Consider the following 21,872-nt stretch of genomic DNA (forward strand, 5'->3'; position numbering starts at 1 on the left):
TAATTTTTTTTTTTTTTTTGAGAAAACTTCATACTGTTTTCCTTAGTGACTGTTCCAATATACATTCCCATCAGTGGTGCACAAAGGTTTCCTTTTCTTCAGTCTCCTCAGCATTTGCAACCTCTTATGTTTTTGATGGTGGCATTTCTGACAGGTATGAGATGATACCTCATTGTAGTTTTGCTTGAATTTCCCTCATGATTACTGACGTTGAGTATCTTTTCATGAACCTTTTCGCTATCAGTGTGCCTCTTTGGAAAAAAGGTCAATCCAGGTCCTTTGCCTATTTTTTTTTATTTTTTACATCCAAGTCAGTTAACATATAGTGTAACAATGATTTCAGGAATAGATTCCTTATCGTCCTTTACCCATGTAGCCCAATTTCCTCCCACAAGCCCTCCAGTAGCCCTCTGTTTGTTCTCGATATTTAAGAGTCTCTTATACCTTTGTCCCCCTCCCTGTTTTATATTATTTTTGCTTCCTTCTCTTACGTTCCTGTATTTAGTATCTTAAAGTCCTCATATGAGCGAAGTCCTATGATATATGTCTTTCTCTAACTGACAAATTTCGCTTAGCATATTACCCTCTAGTTCCATCCACATAGTTGCAAATGACTTTGCCTAATTTTAATGTAACTATCTGGGCTTCTCTTGGTTGTGCTTTTGTTTTGTTTTGAGTTTAATGAGTTTCCTATACATTTAGCTGTCATACCACTTTTTACCATATGGTTTGCAAATATTTAATTTAAATTTGTATTGATTCTATAGTTGATTGTTTCTTTTGCTGTTCAGCAGGTTTTTAGTTTGGTGTTAATCTTTTCTGTTGTGTTCCTATTCTCTATTTCACTTATTTTTATTCTAATCTATTTTTTAAGTTGAAGTATAATATAAATTGAAGTGTTGTGTTAGTTGCAGGTGTACGATATAAATATTCAACAATTTTATATGTTAGTGCTCATCATGATAACTGTACTAATATACTTGTTTTTTGACTGTTACCTTAGGAGACAACTCTAAAAGTAGAATTTAATGATCAAATGAATTCATACTTAAACATTAGAAAATTCTACAACAATTTTCCCAAAAACATTTTACCTCTTTTTAGTTCCCTCATATGTAAAAAATTCTCATTTCCCTGAATTCTTGCTAACACTGATAGTATAATTTTCTTAAAGGTTTAGGTAATCTTCTATGTGAAAAATATTTGATTGCTTTCAATTTGCATTTCTTTATCACAACTAAAATTGAGCATAACTTTAAGTGTTGACCATAATTTTACATGCTTTCTGAATTTTCTTCTCAATCTGTCTTTATATTGTTTGCCTAGTTTTCCTATATAGTTATCTTTTTCAAAATGTTTTTAAGAGTCCTTTAAGATTTTGTGTTTTAATGTTTTGTTCTTTTATGCCAACACTTCAATTAACTTACATATTTTTAAGGGTAGTTTTTATTTAACTTTTGAAAAATATCTTTCTCACTGCAAAAGAAAAAGAAAATTTCTACATTTTATACTAATATTTGAAAAGTTATTTTTAATGGTTTAAACCTATTTGAGATATGTATAATAGATCTTTGTGTATAACATGAGGTTGTCTGTTCACATAGCTATCAAAATGCCCTAAGCCGTTTATTAGGTAATCCATGTGTCCACTCTGAATTGCAAAGTTATCAAAAACAAAATTGCCCTATACACAAAGAATTTGGTTCCTATATACTCTATTGATCCTTGACCCAACATTTTTACCTGTATCTAAGGAACACATTTTACTTGTTTTTTTTTATGTAATATGTTTGATATCTGGTAGGATATATTTTTTTCATTTACAAATCTGAAATGTTACATTACTATATACTTTCTCCATCTATCAAATTTAGAATTAGCTTTTAGGTTTCTAATAAAATCTTTCCTACTAGTTTTAATGGGTTTGTATGCCTAATAAGTTTATCTCTAGATATTGCATGGTTTTTATTGCTATTACAAACATCATAGTTTTCACATGATATTTTCTGGCTGGTTATCACTGCTTTATTAAAAAAGCTTTTGGTTTTAAGATTTTATTTTGTATATAGCCAGGCTATTGAATCATCTTATAGTTTAAAAATGTTTAGAGTTGATCGTCCCAAGAGAGAATTAGATTGCCTGTAAAGTGATAATTGTGCCCTTTCCAGTATGTTTTTATGTTTCATTAGCCTTGGTTAAAGACCTCTTATATGTAAAACAGTAACTAATAGTAGTCTTAAGTGTATTATGTGAAATAGGAATGGTTTTCATGTTTTATCAGTTACTGTGATACCTAATCTATGTGCTGATAGATATTCTTTATCTAGGTAAGAATTTCCTATTTCTAGCTTTATAAAGTCTCACATTTTATTTTATCTATCAAAAATGCAGAATTGATCATTATTTATTAATTCAAATTGTCATATTTCTCCTTAAATTTTAAAAACAATTAATTGTGCTATTATGTATCCTGATTTTGAGTTATTAAATTACATAAATAACATTGGTGGTACTCTAACAATGAAAGTCATACTATTATTTTTGTACGGCACTGGTTTCCATTCAGTAATATTTTATTTAGAATTTTGCCTTTATCTTTAGATAGAAGATTAGCTAGAACTAATAGATATATGTATTTTTTTAATCTTTTTTAATTTTATTTTTTGAGAGAGAGAAAGAAAGGCAGAGCGTGATTGGGGGAGAGCCAGAGAGAGGGGGCAACACAGAATCCTAAGCAGGCTCCAGGCTCTGAGCTGTCAGCACAGAGCCCAGTGCAGGGCTCAGACTCAAACTGAGAGATCATGACCTGAGCAGAAGTCAGATGCTTAATCCACTGAGCCACTCTGGCACTTTATTTTTTAATAAGTGCTTTGTTGAAAGGATAAACATGTCATCTTTTTCTATCTTCTAGGTATTTACACTTAAAAATTTTATTAATTCCTTAAAATATCACTTTATTTTATTTTATTTTTTACTTATTCATCTCCATTGACATATTTATTGCATTATGATACTTTTTCTTTTTCTAAGACAATTTCGGTAATTACCATTTGCAGCATAATTGTTATTTAGATTCTTAAATATATTGTATGTAAAATTATATATAGAACTTTCTGACAACTTAAAATCTGTATCTATAATCATATCTTTTTACCTATTTATCCCTGCTCTGTATTTCTTGTTTAAATTTTAAAAGTTATACAAATTTAATCATCTTATAAATGTGTGCTTTAGCTAATATTTTGTTTTTTAATTTTCCATGGATTTGTTTTATTTTTTTTCCCTCTTCTGTTGTAGGCTTAGATTATTTATTTTCTACCTTATTCATTGGTACAAAGGGTACTGTGAAATATAAATTTTAATCTGAGTACAGATCTGTTTACCTCTCAGGATTTTCAAATATAGCATATTCTTAGCTTTTCTAAAATACTTATGATTTCAATTTTAATATTACCCTAAATCTGAGTTTTATAGAAGCTTTTCAACTGCACTGTTTGAGTTATTTTTCTTTTGTAATCTTTAAAAATAATTTTACTGGGGAGCCTTGGTGGCTTGGTAAATTGAGCGTGGGACTCTTGATTTGGGCTCAGGTCATGATCTCACAGTCCTGAGACTGAGCCCCATGTTGGACTCCACACTGGGCATGAAGCCTGCTTACGATTGCTCTTTTTCTCCCTCTGCCCCTCCCCCTCTCATGCTGTCTCTGCTCTCTTTCTCTCTCTCATAAATAAATTAAAATAAATAAATAAATAGATAGATAGATAAATTTTACAGAATTGAATTTGACCAAATAATGTGATTTATTATTTTCTGATTTTTTGAATCTGTTAAACTTTCTTTGTTTTATAATGTACAGTCAGCTTTAGTGAGTATTCCATTTATATTTGATAAATTGTATACTTACTATGTTAGACACTAAATTTATTTTTCATTTTATCTTTTTCTTTCCTTCCTGTAATTATTTCTCTGTAAAACTACACATATGTCCTCAACATGTAAACAAGCACACGCCTGGAGTACATATATCGAGCTTACCAAATGTAATATTCAAAAGCAATGTTCCTTTTTTGGGCATTTTTTAACATGTTTATTTACTTATTTTGAGAGAAAGAGAGAGACAGCACAAGCGGGGAAGGGACAGAGAGAGAAGGAGAGAGACAATCTGAAGCAGGCTCCATGCTGTCCGCAGAGTCTGATGTAAGGCTTCATCTCACAAACTGTGAGATCAGGACCTGAGCCAAAATCAGCAGTCAGATGTTTAATTGACTGAGCCACCCAGGTGCCCCCCTCTCTTTTTTTTTTTTTTTTTTGGCAATTTTTATCTGTCCATTGCTGAAAGAAGGATGAGAAAGATACTCATTGAGTTTTGATCGTTTTTCATCATTAACATATCAGATTTTATTTATATATTTTAAAATGTTATCAGATGCATTAAAGCTTCTTGTCTTTCCATGCTCTTAGTGAACTTTTTTTAATCAAAGCACACATGAAGTATTTTTTCTGGAATTTTCTCACAATATGTCTGTCAGAATTTATTCTTTTTAGTAATACAATATGTGACATTTTAGACAGAAAATTATGTCTTTTGTTTATTCCTGAAGACTTGAACCACTTTTCTGATGAAGAATTGCATCTCTTTCCTCTTGCTTTCTCACACTCCTATTAAAATACATCAAAACTTCTTTTATCTCCCATGTCTAAAACAGGTTTCCATATATTTCACCTGATGAAAATGCATCTCCTTTCTGTTCTGGATTTTATGTATATGCTACATTTATATCCCAAAAATATTGCATATTTTTTCTTCAACTCTATATCATAGTTTATTTATCTAATCAGTTTTTAAAAATAATTCTGACCAGATTTTTAATTATTAGCATTCTACTTTGCTCTTTTCCAAATGTACCTGTTCTTTCTCTAAGCTTATTTATTATTATTTCTATTCTCTTCAATACCTTTAATACTTTTAAGAATATATTACCTTTTGTTAAGTTTTCTGAATTTCCCTCATGGTGATAGAATTTATGACACAGTCATGTATTACTGTGAACTCCTCTACAGAAGATATTTTAATTTCTAAATTCCAGCAAGAGACTTATGAATGTCTCTATACAGAGAATTTGGGAGTGCCTGGGTGGCTCATTTGGTTAATCCTCCGAATTCAGGACAGGTCATGAACTCACAGTTCGTGAATTCAAGCCCCGCATCTGGTGCTGTGCTGACAGCTTGGAGAATGAAGCCTTCTTCAGATTCTGTCTCTCTCTCCCTCAAAAAGAAATAAAGATTTTAAAAATAAAATTAAGAGAATTTGTATTGGTGCTGAAGGAAATTTGAGTTTTAGTAATGTTGAACTAGTGTTAGGTTAATATCTCATCTTTTACCACATATTTTCTTTCATCCAAGCCCCAAACAGATACTTTTTTCTTCGGTAAGTAAAAACATAAGAAGAGCAGTTCTAATTCTGTCATAGAAAGGGCAGCTCCTTGAATGTTCTGAAGGAACAGCTATTAGAGTCTCCCAGTGCATTATATTCTCCACAAGACCACACCTCTTGCATGTTTTCAGCTTCCAGCCCATAGCAAGACTATTCCTAGGTCTAAAATTCCCAGAATCTTCCAAAGTATCAATTCAAGCTTGTAATTTTTTCTTTCATTATTCCCTTCAATTCTTTAATCACAGAGTTTCTTTTCTTGTAAATTCACATAGCCTTTAAAAATTACTATATATTCCATGTTGTTTTTATAAAGGAAGGGTAAAGAGATGCCAGTGTGACTTAGTCCACTCTGTTGCCAAAATTTTAAGGTTTATTTTTTTTAAAAGAACATCCAGTAACATCCCCAGAGATGTGCAATAATAAACTTGGACTATTATAAGATAAATCCATGAACTTAAAGATGATTAACTACATTCTGAATTATCTAATTTGATTGTGTTTTTTTATTTTTATGTGTTAATTATAAAGTATCTTGTCTGGAATCAAAAATCACTGAAAACCAATCCTCCATTTAATTTGAAAAACAGAGATTTATGGTTTCTATTTATATGATTCATTTTGCCCCACTTTTATTCTACTATAATATTCAATTTTTAAAAAGATAAATAGCTATTTCAAGTAGGAAAAAAAGTTATATTCTATTTCCACAAGATTTGGAACATATAACAGCCATATGAACTATAATAAACCAGGCTATAGCTCTCTTATTTAAAAAGAGAAAATGTCTACATCCCATTTTCAGACTGTTAAAATCTAATGAGCCTTACGGCTGTGGAATATTGACAGCTTACCATTTAAAACTATGCTAACAAATTTTAGGATATATCTCTGGCTGTAGCATCTTATCATTAGATGAGTCTAAAGGAAAGAACAGAATGTCAGGAGAAACTACTCTGTTTGAAATTCAACTACATAAAGCATTTACCTTGGAATGATTCATGAGTGAAGCTGAGAAAAGTCAGAGGCTCTTTAAAGGGCAGAAATAAACACATTCAACTTAAAAAAATGTGTAGTTCTATTGACTAGAAAAATCCCAAATTATTCATCTCATCTATTTCTCATGTGTATATGTAAAACGGAAGGTAGTTATGCTTTATATCCAAAATGTTAATGTAAACCTCTTTCTCCATAATATTTTTGATTCTCTTTTCTTTAATTTTTTTTTTCTGAGAGAGAGAGAAGAGAGAGAGAGTGTGAGCAGGGGAAGGTCAGAGAGAGAGAGAGAGGCACAGAATCTGAAGCAGGCTCCAAACTCTGAGATAGCTGTCAGCACAGAGCCCAACGTGGGCCAACCCCACTACCCGTGAGATAGTTACCTGAGCCGAAGTCGGACACTTAACTGACTGAGCCACCCAGGCGTCTCTTTGATTCTCTATATCAAATTAATTTCTAGTTTTATGTACTCAATGAGTAACTTATTTATTACTCTGTTATTAAACTCCTCATGGATTTGTGTATGTCTGTCTCCTCTAGACATTCTTGAACGCCAGCGTGCTTTGCTAAACTTTCCTCTTTTGTGGCATCTTCTGATTTTATGAAAAAAATGAGAGGTCTTAATTTAATTAAAATACAATCTGGAGCGTTTGGGTGGCTCAGTTGGTTAACCGTCCAGCTTCGGCTCAGGTTATGATCTCGTAGTTCATGATCCAAGCCCCCCCCCCCGCGTAGGGCTCTGTGCTGACAGCTCAGAGCCTGGAGCCTGCTTTGGATTCTGTGTCTCCTTCTCTCCATCCCTCCCCTGATCACATTCGTGTCTCTCTCTCAAAACTAAACATTTAAAAAATGAAATAAAATAAAAAACAGTCTGATGTGGTTGCATCATGTAACTTCATATTCTTTAAGAGACTGCAAAAGCATATCACGCCTTTTTCTAAGTTCTTGTGCAATACTCAGAGTTGAAGTAGAAGTCAATGAGTACTATTTTGATTTTTACCACCTTGGACTTATATGCATTTAGAAGCAGGAAAAAATACAAAGCTTTTGACAAAAAAAGTTATAGAGGAAATAATCAGCATACTTTGATAATCCACGCACTCTACCAAAAATCTACATTGCTGTAGAGGGAATACATTACAACTTTGGTTTGAATCATAATGCAAGAAGTCTGCATTTTTTAATAAAGACAACATAAAGTGACTTTTTATTCATAGACAAATTGGGAAACATACTCACATATACACACATACATACATAGCATCTTCATGCAACTTTGGTGTTTGTTTGCTTTGCTTTTCCAGTACCGTTCTAAAGGGCAGAGTGACTCCCAGATAAGGGTGGATTAGCAGGGAATCCAGTAGTAATGTTTGTCCTGTAGGAAAATACACCAGGTAGATTAGGACATTTTGCTTCATGGAAATACAATATACTTTTTAATTTTTTTTCATGTTTTATTTATTTCTGAGAGAGAGAGCATGAGCAGGGGAGGGTCAGAGAAAGAGGGAGATACAGAATCCGAAACAGCCTCCAGGCTCTGAGCTGGCTGTCAGCACAGAGCCCGACGTGGGGCTCGAACCCACGAACCATGAGATCATGACCTGAGCTGAAGTCAGACGCTCAACCAACTGAGCCACCCAGGCGCCCCAGAAAAACAATATATTAAAGCCTGTAAAGGAGTTAGAAATAATTAGAATTCACACTCCAAGACCCAGTTTGATCCTTACTAGGTACATTAGTAAAATATTACACAAATTAGGTATAAACTATATACGCAGAAGTCATATAAAACCAAAGCATCTAGTAATTTTTAAAGTTCCTTAGGATTAATAGAGTCCTTGTCTTGTTGACTCCTTCAGATTCTTACAAAGATGCTGAGCACTCAGATATGTTCTGTAAAGACTCTTACCTTGTTGATGTTTTGTGCCTTAAATAAGATATTTGGAGATTCAAACTATGGTTCAAATGCTCACTTATCTTGAGATAATATAACAGTCTAACATCTTTTTCTACAGAAGAGAGAAGAAATTACAATTTTGAGATTAAATAAAACTTTTTAAAATGTAGCATGAGAAAAAAAATATTTTAGGTAAAGTTGTAAAGTTTAATATAACCTAATAATAAAGTTCTAGTAGATTATATGAAACTATTTCACATAACACACTTCATTTTGAACTTACCTCTTAGGAGATAACCAGGAATACCAATTTTATCCTGAAACAGTTATTGGAACTTTAAGAGCACAGCTACATTTCCATTCCTATTATATCTTAACAAGGTGTCAGATTCAAAACTATCCTTGAATAGCAAATGTATGAGCCATCTTCTAATACAAACTCCAAATAGAGCAGAATAGTGAGAAGAATATTTCTTACAGTGAGAATTTCATATCTAATAAACCAAGCCTATAATTTGGCTGCTTGTCTCATCCTCATCTTTATCAATTTTTGTTCTGGTTCATCTATAAATTATAAGATGTGTGTTGAAACCTTCTTCAATAGTAAGTTTGTCAATTGCATTTTGCAATTCTTTCCTTTTTGTTTTATCTATTTAGAAGCTATTTTCATTGGGTAGCTTCAAGTGTAGAATTGTTCTTATCACCTTAGTACATCACTTTCTTAAATGTAGTGATCCTTTATGTATGCAATAGTGCCTTCTCAGTTAGTCTATGTTGTGTCACATTAATAATATTAACACAATTTGTCTTATATTAGTATTTACCTGTACATGTTGTAAATCCTTTACTTCAAACCTTTACATGTTTTTTTTTTGTTTTAGATCTATCTTTTATAAATAACATGTAGCTCAATTGATATGAATCTAATATGAAAATCTAGTCTATTTAAAATCACTTAGTTTTTCTAAAGAGCCTCAAATACTGGAAACAGCCTATTCTATCATTAAATTATTATCTTGTTTTTTGTGAGAGAGAGCATCCAGAGGAGAGGAGCAGATGGAGACGGAGAATCTTAAACAGTCTCCACATTCAGCTCAGAGCCGATGCAGGGGGTGGTGCTCGATTTCACCACCATGAGATCATGACCTGAGGTGAAATAAAGAATTGGACGCTTAGCCAACCGAGCCATCAATAAATTATTTAATTTCAGTTTCTAAACAGTATTTTCTTACACAGATAACAAAATAACATCACACATGTGATGGTGAATTTTATAACTTGGATACGTTAGGGTGCCCAGTTTCTTTGTAAAACACAAGACGAGATGTGAAGGAATTTTTTGGATGTGGTTAACATTGACAGTCTACTTTAAGTAAAGCAGATTATCCTGCATAAGGTGTGTGGGCCTCACTCTGTCAGTTGATTGACTCTAGAAGTAATCCTGAGGTTTCCTGAGTAAGAGGAAATTCCACCTCAGGACTTGGACTTAGAAATCCTACCTGAATTCCAGCCTGCTAGACTGCCCTGCACATCTCAGACTCCAGACAGCAATGTCGATTCTTGCCAAGTTTCCAACATGCTGCCCTATGATCTACAGGTTAAAATTTATGTCTGGACTAGATTTAAGTTAAACAGTTTCGGCAGAAATTTACCATAGCTAATGTTTTAAACTTTGAATTACATCATATCAGGAGACCTATAACGCTTGTGTGCCAACATTAGGTACCCAGAGGTTAGGGTAGTGACAGACTAGTCTCTGTGCAAAGCTCTGTTTTGTGTTTTCCTTGCAATCAGGAAATAATCTCTGTGGTCTTACTGTGTCATTTTTGCACTAGAGGAAGGTTCTATTCCCTTTCATACTTCTATTACTTTTAGCATTTTTATTAACTTAACGTTCTTCTGTAAATTAGAATTTCCTCTCTCTAGCTGGGGTTATTTACTTACACTGTAATAGAATTCTTTAGCAAAATTACAATTGTATTCATATTTATGAATATGGATATTTCATAATATCCATATGGATATTAAGGATATGTATACTATGTCATATTTTTTTCTATTTTGCTATTTTTCTATGACTCTTCTCTATTTTACTTCTTTTTTCTATTTTATTGCCTCTTTTGAGTTAATTGTTTTTCATTTTAACCGTCCATACACATATAGTCTTGTTTGGATTTATATATCCTTCTCTTATTATTTTAATATTTGGTTAATCTTAAATCTTATCAACTGTACTAAACTCAAAAAAGTCTAAAGTTATCATCATAAACCTCCTTCAGAACAATTCAAGGGCCTCTGGCCCTTGAATTTTAATAGCAACACCTTCTCTCTCAGTAGCAACACCTTCTCTCAATTTTGGTGCTATGCTCGTCTAACATTTTTTATCTGTTTTCTATTGTTATAAAACAGAATTCAAGAACCATTATTATTATTTTTTGCAGTCACTGTATGTTTAGTTTTACAGACTTATTCATTTCTTTACTCACCATTTCATTTTGAATCTCACATCCTTTTTTCTAAATTTATTTATTTTGAGAGAGAAAGAAATGATTGCGCTCATACACACAAGAGGGGGAGGGGCAGGGAGAGAGAGAGAGAATTCCGAGGTTGGCTCCATGTTTTCAGCGTGGAGCCCAACTCCGAGCTCTGCCTCACATTGTGAGATCATGAGCTGAGCTGAAATCAGGAGTCAGGTGCTCAACCGACTGAGTCACCCAGGTGCCCCTCACATCCGTTTTTAAACACTCTTCTTACCTGTCTAAAGAACATCCTTTAGAAATTGCTTAAACCCATTTTTATTGTCAAGCTCTTAGTCTTGCATTTACCTAAACTTTTATTTACTTTATCTTCTTTTTTGAAAATTAATTTGAGAAAACACAGTGGTTTTCTCAAAATGAAACTCATTCCATTATTCTACCAGCTACAAGACACTCTCTAAAAGTCCGCTCCTTTGTGTATGGTTCCATTCAAATATATGTGGCTTTTATCTCTAAACTTTCTATAATGTTCTCTTTTCCTTGACATTTTGTACCTTAACTGAATTTTGTCTAGTGTGGACTTTGTGTTTTTATGCTACCTTCAATATGTATGAATTCTTCAATGTCTTCTCATCTTTCACAAGTTCTAACATATTGTCTGCTATTTTGCCTGCAAATTTCCCTCTCTTTTATTTTCACTATGCTCTGTTTTAGATGCCCTGATTAGATGTTCACTGGACCACTGTATCTCTTTAAAGTTTTCTGGCTTCTGCCTATGTTTTTCCTTACTGCTTGCTGGGTCACTTCTGCTCTACCTTCCTGATGATTCATTTTCTCTTCAGCTGTGTCTAATCTGCTGTTTAATCCATTCCTTGACAAGGTTACCCCTAAATCATATATTTCTTTTCCAGTATTTTCATTTTTTAAATTTTTTTTATACTTTCAGTCATACCATTTACTCCCATTTTTACTTTTTTTCCTTAAGCATTTCATCTGTAATTATTTTATATTCTATACCTGACATTTCCAATATGCATTTTGAGACAGTGAAGGTTTGATATTCTTTAGTTTTGCTTAGTCTCACTAATTTTGATGTTTCTCTGATTATTTTTCATCAGTGGGAGTCCTGCGAGCCCACCTTGGAGATCCTGTCTCACAGAGCACATTTATATTTCCTTCTGCCAGGGACCATGGAGTACCCCTAAAGTGAGATTTTCTTGGTCTCTCTCAGGTCCGCAACTTAACCTTGGAAATTCTGGTTTCGCCTAAATAATCAGTCTGCAAATTGGTACTGTACAGACCCTCAGGAGAAATTGACATCACAGAAGCCCCTGCTTTCATTGTTCTATTTGCAGCTCCTGACTGTCTCTTGGGGAGAGAGAAAAGTCTCTTTTAAATTACTCTCGCCACTTATAAGCAACCCAGCAACACAATGCAAACTAAATTACATGTACATACTGGTTATTTTGGTGTGGAACAGTGTGCTGTAATATCTCATCTACCATACTGCCAATGCCAAAAGTAAATTAACATTTTGATAAAAATTTATTTGAATATTGTAATCTTGAAATAAGGACTTGAGTATAATTGCTATAAATTATCCTATCCTTTTTAAGTTTTTTAAATTTTATCCTTTTAAAGTTTATATGTTCCTTAGTATATTATTAACTTTTTAACACTTTGTTTTCTCTTCTACAGCATTATGAATGGGAAACACTCTCCACAGACAATTTAACAGTTGTAAAGATTTTAAAAACCATGCATAGCAAAGGCAAGTGGTCATTAAACAGAAAAAAAAAAAAAACTTTACTGGCTCCTAAAATGTTCACTCTTGATTACCTAGTGTCTCTACACATGCCAATAAACACTACTTTTCAAAAAAAAATTGCCATGTGTATGGAAATAAATGCAATGAGCTCTTATTCTAGAAGTTCCTAAAGACATAAGCCATTTCTGTGTCTCTCATTATTACTCCTTTGAAATTGAGATGTGGTCCAGACTTTTTTTTAATTACAAAAAGCAATTGACATTTTATTTTTGATCTTTAGTTATTTTCAGTTCTGCTCGGTAGGTAAAGAATCTTTTGCTGTGAAAGAATAAAACACCTGTGAATGGAGGGCATCTGTACCTGATATCCATGGAATTCATTATAAGGGATAAAAAAGAAAAGCAATGTCAGAGTTTGGATTCTGTCATATTAATAGTCTGGGAATAAGAGTTAAGTAATACTGATTTCCTCTTAGTTAATTTTTGCACAATGGAATTTGTAAGTGTGAAATCCTCTGGCCTTCACGTTTATTACATTGCTACTTGACAAGACTGAGGTATCTGAAATGTTAAGTGGTCTTGTCAAAGGGAATCTCAAACGTTGCACATTTGAATAGATCTATTTAAAAGAAGGCATTTTCACCTCTTGTTAAAGCAATATTCCCAACTCAGTAACTATGTTCAACAGATGACTAATGAAGGTCTCACAATAGAAATTAGCCTCTATGTTATCTCCTGGATTCACTTGTCCCAGGGAAACTCCCTCAATCTGCCTTTTCCATTCATTCGGCTCCCTGGAGAGAGCTGAAAACAAGTGCTAGGGATCTTGTCATTAATTCAGATCAGCAGTGTCAGTTAATTAAGTGGAAGTTCTTTAACGCAGCCTCTAAAGGCAAAGATGGCTCAGGGTCCAGGATGTTAAAATAAAATGCAGACTTCATCTCTTAAGTCAAATTTCTTCTCCCTAATTATATTCTTTACATTTTGTAGTCTTAACCTTTTTTTAAAAATGTGCCCAATATAATGGGGAAATTAAGGGAAATACCTCTTAATCATCTTGTATGTAGAATATCATGAAAATAGTGCATTTCAATACAAATTCCACACACATCTTCTATACAGGGTGAGAATAGATGGCTCTTAGAAGAAAAAACATGTTGTCAAGCAAGATAATATCAGGAATACTGGATTTCTTAGAGATTTCTTTGTTGCCAGAACTTTACCAAGCCCCAAATTTCTATTATATAGATATTATATATATAATACATGTATATGCATAAGCCATGGTATCTAACTATAATCTCTCTATACATTTATATTTTGATTCTTGAGCATTTTCAGCAATAGAATTTTATGGGACTTAAGTAAACCCTAGATTGGACTTTTATAGTTATAGAAAGGTTATCCACAGTTTTATCCATTACATATAACTTTTTTTAAGTGTTTGTTTATTTTGAGAGAGAGAGAGAGAGAGAGAGAGAGAGAGAGACAGAAAGCAAATGGGGGAGGGACGGAGAGAGAGGAAGACAGAGAATCCCCAGCAGGCTCTGCAGCTGTCAGTGGAGAGCCTGACCCAGGGCTTGAGTTCATGAACTGTGAGATCATCACCTGAGCAGAAACCAAGAGTCAGACACTTAACCGATTGAGCCACCCATACACCCCTACATATAACTTTTTATTTCTTTCATTTAAAAAGTACCCAGATTATTTTTATGTGGGTGCCACATTAAAGTTTGGAGGTATTTCAATATCTATGTTTCCCTTGGTGATAAGACAAACTCTTCTGATATGTGTGCTTGTCAAGGCTGGACTGTACACGTTGTTTTTCAGTCTACTTTTCAAGTTTTCATTTACCTGACATCAAAGCAAAAATAATAAAAGGAAAAATTTCCTCTAGCATTTAATTGAATACTGTGAGATTCCTTTGAAGAATAACCTGAGGGCTTATGTGCTAAACAGAAAGATACATCTTTTTTTCAAGATACTCTTTGCATCTGTTGAAATACAGTGATATACTAGAATGTGAAACTGTACAGTTACCTTCTGGAACATTATTTTGTAATGTGATTCACACAATGTGAATGAAGTCCCTAGGGTCGTACACTGCACAACTTGCACATCTGTACACAATGGTTCTGAAGCAAAATTAAAAGAAGTTTAAAGAGTGTATAATATTCTCCCAAAAGCCCTGCTTAACCCTATAATCTCCTCAGATGTAGGAGTCTAAAGGACAAAGAAAAACTATTTTCTCAAAGTTTCCGTTTTCAGCTTTTACAGTTATTTTTAATAACTAGTCTCTTCTTCCTTTGAGCCCCATATTATTATTATACTAATAATACAAGGCTTTTATTTGTTCATTGGTGCTATGCGATTTTTTTTTAACAAATGCCCATTCCCTAGAATCTCGTAAAAGGAGACTAATGTTATTAATTCCTTTCCTTGATGACCTCTTTTTGTTTCTGCCCAAGGCTCATGTTAATTCAATTCCCATGGGCACTTTACCTATGCTAATTATACTTTATTACACTTTTAGAAAACTAATCAATTTGGTTGTTGAGAGTTTTGACCATATTATTCTATAAAAATTAATATATAATTATTTTGTATTTCATGCAAGTATAAGAGCGTGATGGGCTGGAATTTATGTGATCAAATTAATACAGATTTAGAGTGTTCATGGGGTGCCTGGGTGGTTCAGTTGGTTGAGTGTCTGAGTTGATTTTTGGCTCATGTCATCATCTCAGGGTTGTGGGCTTGAGTCCTGTGTTTGGTTCTACATTGAGCATAGAGCCTGCTTAAGATTATCTCTCCTTCTCTGTCTCTGTCTCTGTCTCTGTCTCTCCCCCCACCTCCCGCCCCTCTCCCCCAGCTTGTGCTCTCTCTCTAAAAAAAAAAAAAAAAGTGTTCACAATCAGTACCTTTAGATCACATGTTGCTGGTGTGGTTTAAATTATGGATACATTCTCACAGTAATTTGTGCATTTTAGCTTGAGCTCTGTGAACCTAAAATGTTACCATTATCTCCTGTGAGTTGTCTCATACAGGTGCTTGCTTTCCTTTTTATTATATTATTTGCAAGATTCTTACCTAATTATTTGCATTTCTGTCTTTTTCCATTGAACTCTGAACTTACATTTCTGACTTTCTCCATTGAACTCTGAACTTTTAAAAGTGGGAACTCTTGGTGCCTGGGTGGCTCAGTCAGTTAAGTATCTGACTTTGGCTCAGGTCATGATCTCCTAGCTTGGGAGATCCAGCCCCTTGTCTGGCTCTGTACTGACATCTCAGAGCCTGGAGCCTACTTCGGATTCTGTGTGTCCCTCTCTGCCTCTACCCTGCTCTTGCTCTGTTTCTGTGTCTCTGTCTCTGTCTGCGTGTCTCTCTCTCTCTCTCTCTCAAATAAATAAACATTTTTTTATAAAGTGGGAACTGTCTTATTTTTCTGAGTACCTTCATAGAGAATGGCCTAACTACATGTTGAATGGATCACTGATGGCATGGCAGTTCAAAATGAGACCTCATCTCTGGGAGCAGAATTCTAGATACTTTTTCAGAATCCAGAAAAAATATCCTTGTTGTCAAATGACCTGCCTCCTTCTGTACCTTTAGGTTCCTTTTCAGGCATTTTAAATTTCACATCTATAAATATTTAATAACTTTCATGAGGCCTCTGAAGTGAAATTAATAAGAAAGTGTTAATATAAATACTATGTTTGACAAATAAGAACATTATAAAATAATACATTTTGTTTCATTATGTAGCTTCCTAAAAGCCATTGATGGAATTTTTTTGAGAAATCCATGCAGGGTAATATCTGTTGAGTAATTTGAAATAAATTTGAAAAATACTTTATAAGAATAATTATGTTAAGCAAAATAATTTTGTTCAGTTTAAAACTATTCAGCTGAAAAATCAGAGCAATTGCCCAGATGTCATGCTGTCATCTGATCTCTTCTCAAAATATTGAAAATCAGATTCATGTTGTAACACAAATCACTGTTTATTTAAAACAGGCTTGATTAAAAATAACTAAGTCCTTCACCTTCTCCTTTCTTATCATTTGTATGGAATCTTTTTGATGATTTACATTTAAGACAGATATTGATTTCTATCCTCTGACTTTGCCCTATAAATGCTACTCTATTTTCAGTCAAGTGTGATAGGCATTAGGTCAGCCAAGGATGGGACAAATAAAATGACTGTGTTTAAGAAAAGCAAAGAGAATCTTCCAAGTAGCCACAGTTTTCTGTAATGTATCCTTTGCTATACAAATAATGAAACTGCAAACTCAGATTCATGTACAGCTTAGTTGTGTTTATGCTTCCAAGATGTCTATAAATGTAATATCTTATGCTTTCTTAGGTCCGCTCAAATTTTTGTTTGTTCTTTTAAGTGTCATTTTTGGTGGGAGTATTGCGAGGACCAATGAAAATATTAATAATTTCCAAGAATTCCAAGAAATATAATACAGGATGTGGTGAGTTAGATAAATTAGTTCTTAAAATTTCTGTAAAGAAATTTTAGGGCGCCCATGTCATAGTATACGTGTTAAGATTTGATGTGTTGATTATGTGGGAGCCAAAACCCTGGGCTCAGCACCCAGGTGTCATGAGCAAGCAATTCAATTAGAGCCAACATCCTTGCAGCTCTTTTGTTTTTGAAGAGTATGCGGTCTCTTTGAAGGAAAGAAGTGTACTGAAATAAATATGCTTTTGCAGAGTGCCTCTATGAAGGTTATAACACTGCCTTTGGAGGAAGGAAAACATTAAGCAACACCAAGTGAATTGTCTAGAAAAGTCTTAATAAAAGAAACCTCAGTCTTCCACAGCAAAAAGTGACATATCTATTAGATTAAAGACCCAACCTTTTTGTTTTATTATATTAAGTACTACTTGAATGAAGGTGCCTAGGGTAGGCAGGAGAAGGACCCACGAGAGACGTCCACATTGTGAGTCTTGGAACTTGGAACCATGTAGTTTACAAGGCCAAGGGGAACTAAGATCACAGCTGGAATTAGGTTGTGAATTAACTAACCTCAAGATGTGGAGTGTTGTGTGTTACACAGGTGAGTTCAATGTAATCACAAGCTTTATAACAGGTCAGGTGAAGGTAGAAAAGAGAGAGAATCACGGAAGTAGATGCTTTGAAAGGGCTTGGTTGGATCTTCCTGGCTTTGAGGATAGAGAAGTAGGGCGATGAGCAAAGGATTATAGGTAGTCTCTAATAAAAGAGGGGGAAAAACAGGAAAAGAGTATCTAAGAGCCTCCAGCAAGCCACGCAGCCCTGAAAACACGGAGATGTTAGCCATTTTAGACATCTGTTCTTCAGCACAGTAAGCTGACATTTTTGCATTATTCTAAAATGTTATCTTTGCTGCAATTTGTCACAGAACAATAGGATGCTACTATAATGTCTAATAGAAAATATATCCTGAAAAACCTAAAGTAAGCCTGTTGAGGATCAATGAAATTTAGTTATCCTCAATGAAATGTGCTGTTATTTAATGAACTGCTTTTCTCTTTTTTCTTACTTTGATTAATCACTGAGGAGAATGGGGATCAAAGGGGAAAGGGTGCTCGAGGGACTTGCTTATATGATCCAAATATCTGGGTCCTACAAATCACAGAGAAATAACTCAATTGTCCTTGATCTCCTGGATACAAGGTTTTTAGAGGCCATACTTTTCCTAATACCATCACATTTTTTATTGATGAACAGGTCAGTTAAGAGGCTTAAAAATGTTACTGGTTAATATGGATTAGTATGATGCTATTGAAGAGGAAAGAATTGTTTTATAGAGGAATGGCTTGTGAACCTTGTTATCAAGATTGGGAAGTAATGTAAAAGCTTTCAGTATTTAAGCATAACCATGTCTCACGTCTTCAGAAATGAGTTATCAAAGAAGTGTGGAGGGGGTTTGAATTAGAAAGCTATGAAGAGTTAAAGTGGTAGGTTTTTCTTGAACTCTGATAAAGTTTCCTAAACTAGAAAAGGAAAGAAAACTTTTAAGTCGTTGGAGGAATTATCTGCTGACGCATCTGGAACAGGGAAATGCAGCAAGAAGAGCAAAAGCAGACGTGCAGAAGTATGCTGTCTCTTGATGACCTTGACCTTTACTTGTGTATTTCCAGAGGACAGTTTCCCTGTACTCTCACACGGTTCCCGTCCTCCTTGTTTCCGGGTCTTCCACTTGTTAGTAAGGCTTTCCCATGTATTCTATATTCAGTGCTCTCCTGTGACTCTCCATATCCCCTTTCCCACATTTGCATATTCTTTTTAGCACATAGTACTAACATATTATCTGTTTATTGTGTTTGTGCCCACCTGACGTATTTATTTGCTCTGCTCACCAGGTGTAGTGATGTTGCTTTCAAACTCACAAGACACAGATTTTCCCCAGCACCAGGCTTATTTAAATGTGTGGGGGAAAATGTAGGAGAGGTAAATCCCAGTAACCACATAGATAAGGTCTCTTGACTCGGACTCAATTTTCAAATGTCCTGTCATGCCCTACTTGGGATGCGAAGGATCAGGAGAGATGATTTTCAATTCGTGTGGAACGCCTTAGCTCAGGGACCCATGGCTCAGAATCCTTTTCAGCTTTTGAACCTTGCTAACCATGTCCTTTCAGAGGGGGAGGGCGCTATTTGCATCAGGTGGAGATTATTAAATAAACCTGACCTTTACAGCAGAGGAACAAATTTTGTGTTGGTATGTAACCTTTAACCTGGATTCTGTATACTGCTAGAGAGTCCTTCAGTCATCATTGCAAGGGGGGTTAAACCAAAGTCCTGTTTTGAGGGTAGAATGAAGACCACACAACCAGCTTCCAACATGGACTCTCTCATGGACTAAGAGCCTATTAATCCCATACTCTGATATTGGACATTGGCAGTTCATAAGTAGTAGAAATTTTTCAAGGATGGTTGAGGCAAATAATGTTTAAAGTCTATTTAAATAAAAGGAAGATACAGACAGAAAGACCTGTAAGTGACCTATTTGCCCTAGTTCCGTGTTGGAAGTTTTAAGTAAGAAATCTTTACCTGATTTCTTTTTCTGACTGAAATACTAGCATCAAGAAGGGCATTGAGGTAAATTTTTAAATTTTAAGATTTTTTTGAGATTAAATGTTGATTGTATGTAACTAACCAAATATATTTGTAAATAAATAGGACATTAATCACTTGATACAGTCTGCAGAGCCACACCATTTCAAAGAAAAAAATACTAAAGTTAAATGATCGATAACTTAGCCAATATCATAAATTATGGGAATGACAGATCTTTGATTTTGAGTCTCTGTAGGTACAAAATCCTCATTTTCTCTAATATGTTATGCTGTTTCCTAACTGCAATTATGCATACACACAAATATAATGGGAGGGGACATGGTTCCACAACGTAGAAGTCTATTTCTCACCAGTAGTATTATGTTGGTATATTGACAAATCTTGTTTAAGGTTACAAATAAACTTAGAATACATGATTGATTTTTATATTGACTATTGATACCAGTTTATCATCATATATTCCTATAATTGTAGGGGGAAAGTGGATGATAGCATTTTTTATAAAGCAGTAAACTCATTTTCTGACCTAGTTTGCAGTTTGCAATGGATTGCATCAAGGTTAAAAAGGTAAACTGGATACCAATGATAACACCTTCAAAAGAAACCATGTCATGTGCATTTGTATTTTGTAGGTTAGGTTTGCAAACTATGGTTTGTTGGTTGGCCGTCTGTTTATGTAGTTGGATTTTTATTGAAAACTCAGACACCACATTTGTGGAAGTATTGTCTCAGCTGTCCTTGTGGAATGACCTGAATGTTCAATATCCGTGACAGACTGTATGGCCCCCAAGCCTACAGCTTTGTCTAGATTTTTAAGAAGTTTGTTGAGTTGGTTGTAGTTTAGAATTTCTGAAAAGTTTTTGTGTTGTTCTTGTTTGCTTGCTTGTTTTTTAGCAGAATGATGGGAAAATAACAACTGTGCTTCAAAAAAAATAAATAAATAAAACTTGGGGAATTAAATGAGCAGAGGAGGGAGACAGGGGAAAAGTGGTTTAGGATGTTTGGACCATAATAGTCTATGGGAAGGGTACAGGAAAGCCTGAGCTTTGTCTGAAAAGGAAAATATAAACCAGAGATCTTGTTGGGCTGGGATGCAGTCTGTCACTCAGCTTCTCCGTTGACAAATGTGTTTCTGAATGATCGTTCACTAAGTGGACATACCTTCCAGGAGTGCCAAAACTGATGGCCAGTTGTCTTCTTCTTCGGCCTCTTTGACATTGTTCCTCATGGCCTTGTGCTTTGTGTACACATGGGCACAGACCTATTGCCATGTAAGAGTCCTCCTGTATTCAAGCTTTTGATCAGGCTTCTCTTTTCCCAGTTGATGCTTCCTCAGTAATACAGCCTTGTTCCCCTAAGTGCTTCTATGAAGGAATTGCCAGCCCTCACCATTTCTATTTTTGTCTGTTTGTATGTCTCTCCCATGCACTCGCTCTCTCCTAATCTGCCTGGCAAGCCGCAAACTGCACATAATACTGACCTAGACCAAATTCATTTTGTTTGACATAAAGGTTCTTTCATTTTTAAATGTTATAGACGTGACAGGAAAAAAATCCTTTGAAAGTACACAGTTCTCAATTAAGATTGTCTTTATTTTTCCCACTTTATCAATGTCTTTCTACTGGTATATCTCCTCAGTTTTGAAACCTGCTATAATACAATGTGACTTAACCAGTCTTAAAACAGACCTAAGGACAGAAATGTGGTCCCATTTCTTTCTACGCTTCCATTTCTCTGTTGTGTTTTGGAATAAAATTCCTCAAAATAGTTGATTTTGCAAACTGTTTCCATTACGATTCCTTCTATTCTGTTTTAAAAATGCAGTTCAGTCAGATTCACCATCCCCTTAAGGAAAGAGCTTCTGAAAGCTCCCCAATGACCTCCATGTCATCCAAGATGGCTATAGTTAGCAGCTTAATTTTTCTGAGTCTATCTGTCGTCAGCATTTGAAAGAGGTGATCCTTCTTAAAACCTATTCATCTCTTGTTTCTGGAAAAGTTTGGTTCTTCTCTTAACCATTAGTTACCATTTTGGATTTTCTTACCAGTTGAATGATGTTTCAATGTTTATGGGTCATTGAAGATTCTTTTTCTCTGTTTTACTTTAGATGACTTCCTTCAGTTTTAAAGCTTTAAATACCACATCCCTACTAAGGGCTATCATATGCACATGTCTAGACAGACAGACAATTCTGCTAAAATCCCCACTCATGAGTTCAACTGTCCACTTGAAA

The sequence above is a fragment of the Hyaena hyaena genome, unplaced genomic scaffold (genome assembly GCF_003009895.1).
Source record: "Hyaena hyaena isolate Hyena2069 unplaced genomic scaffold, ASM300989v1 scaffold_818, whole genome shotgun sequence".
Taxonomy (NCBI): Eukaryota; Metazoa; Chordata; class Mammalia; order Carnivora; family Hyaenidae; genus Hyaena; species Hyaena hyaena.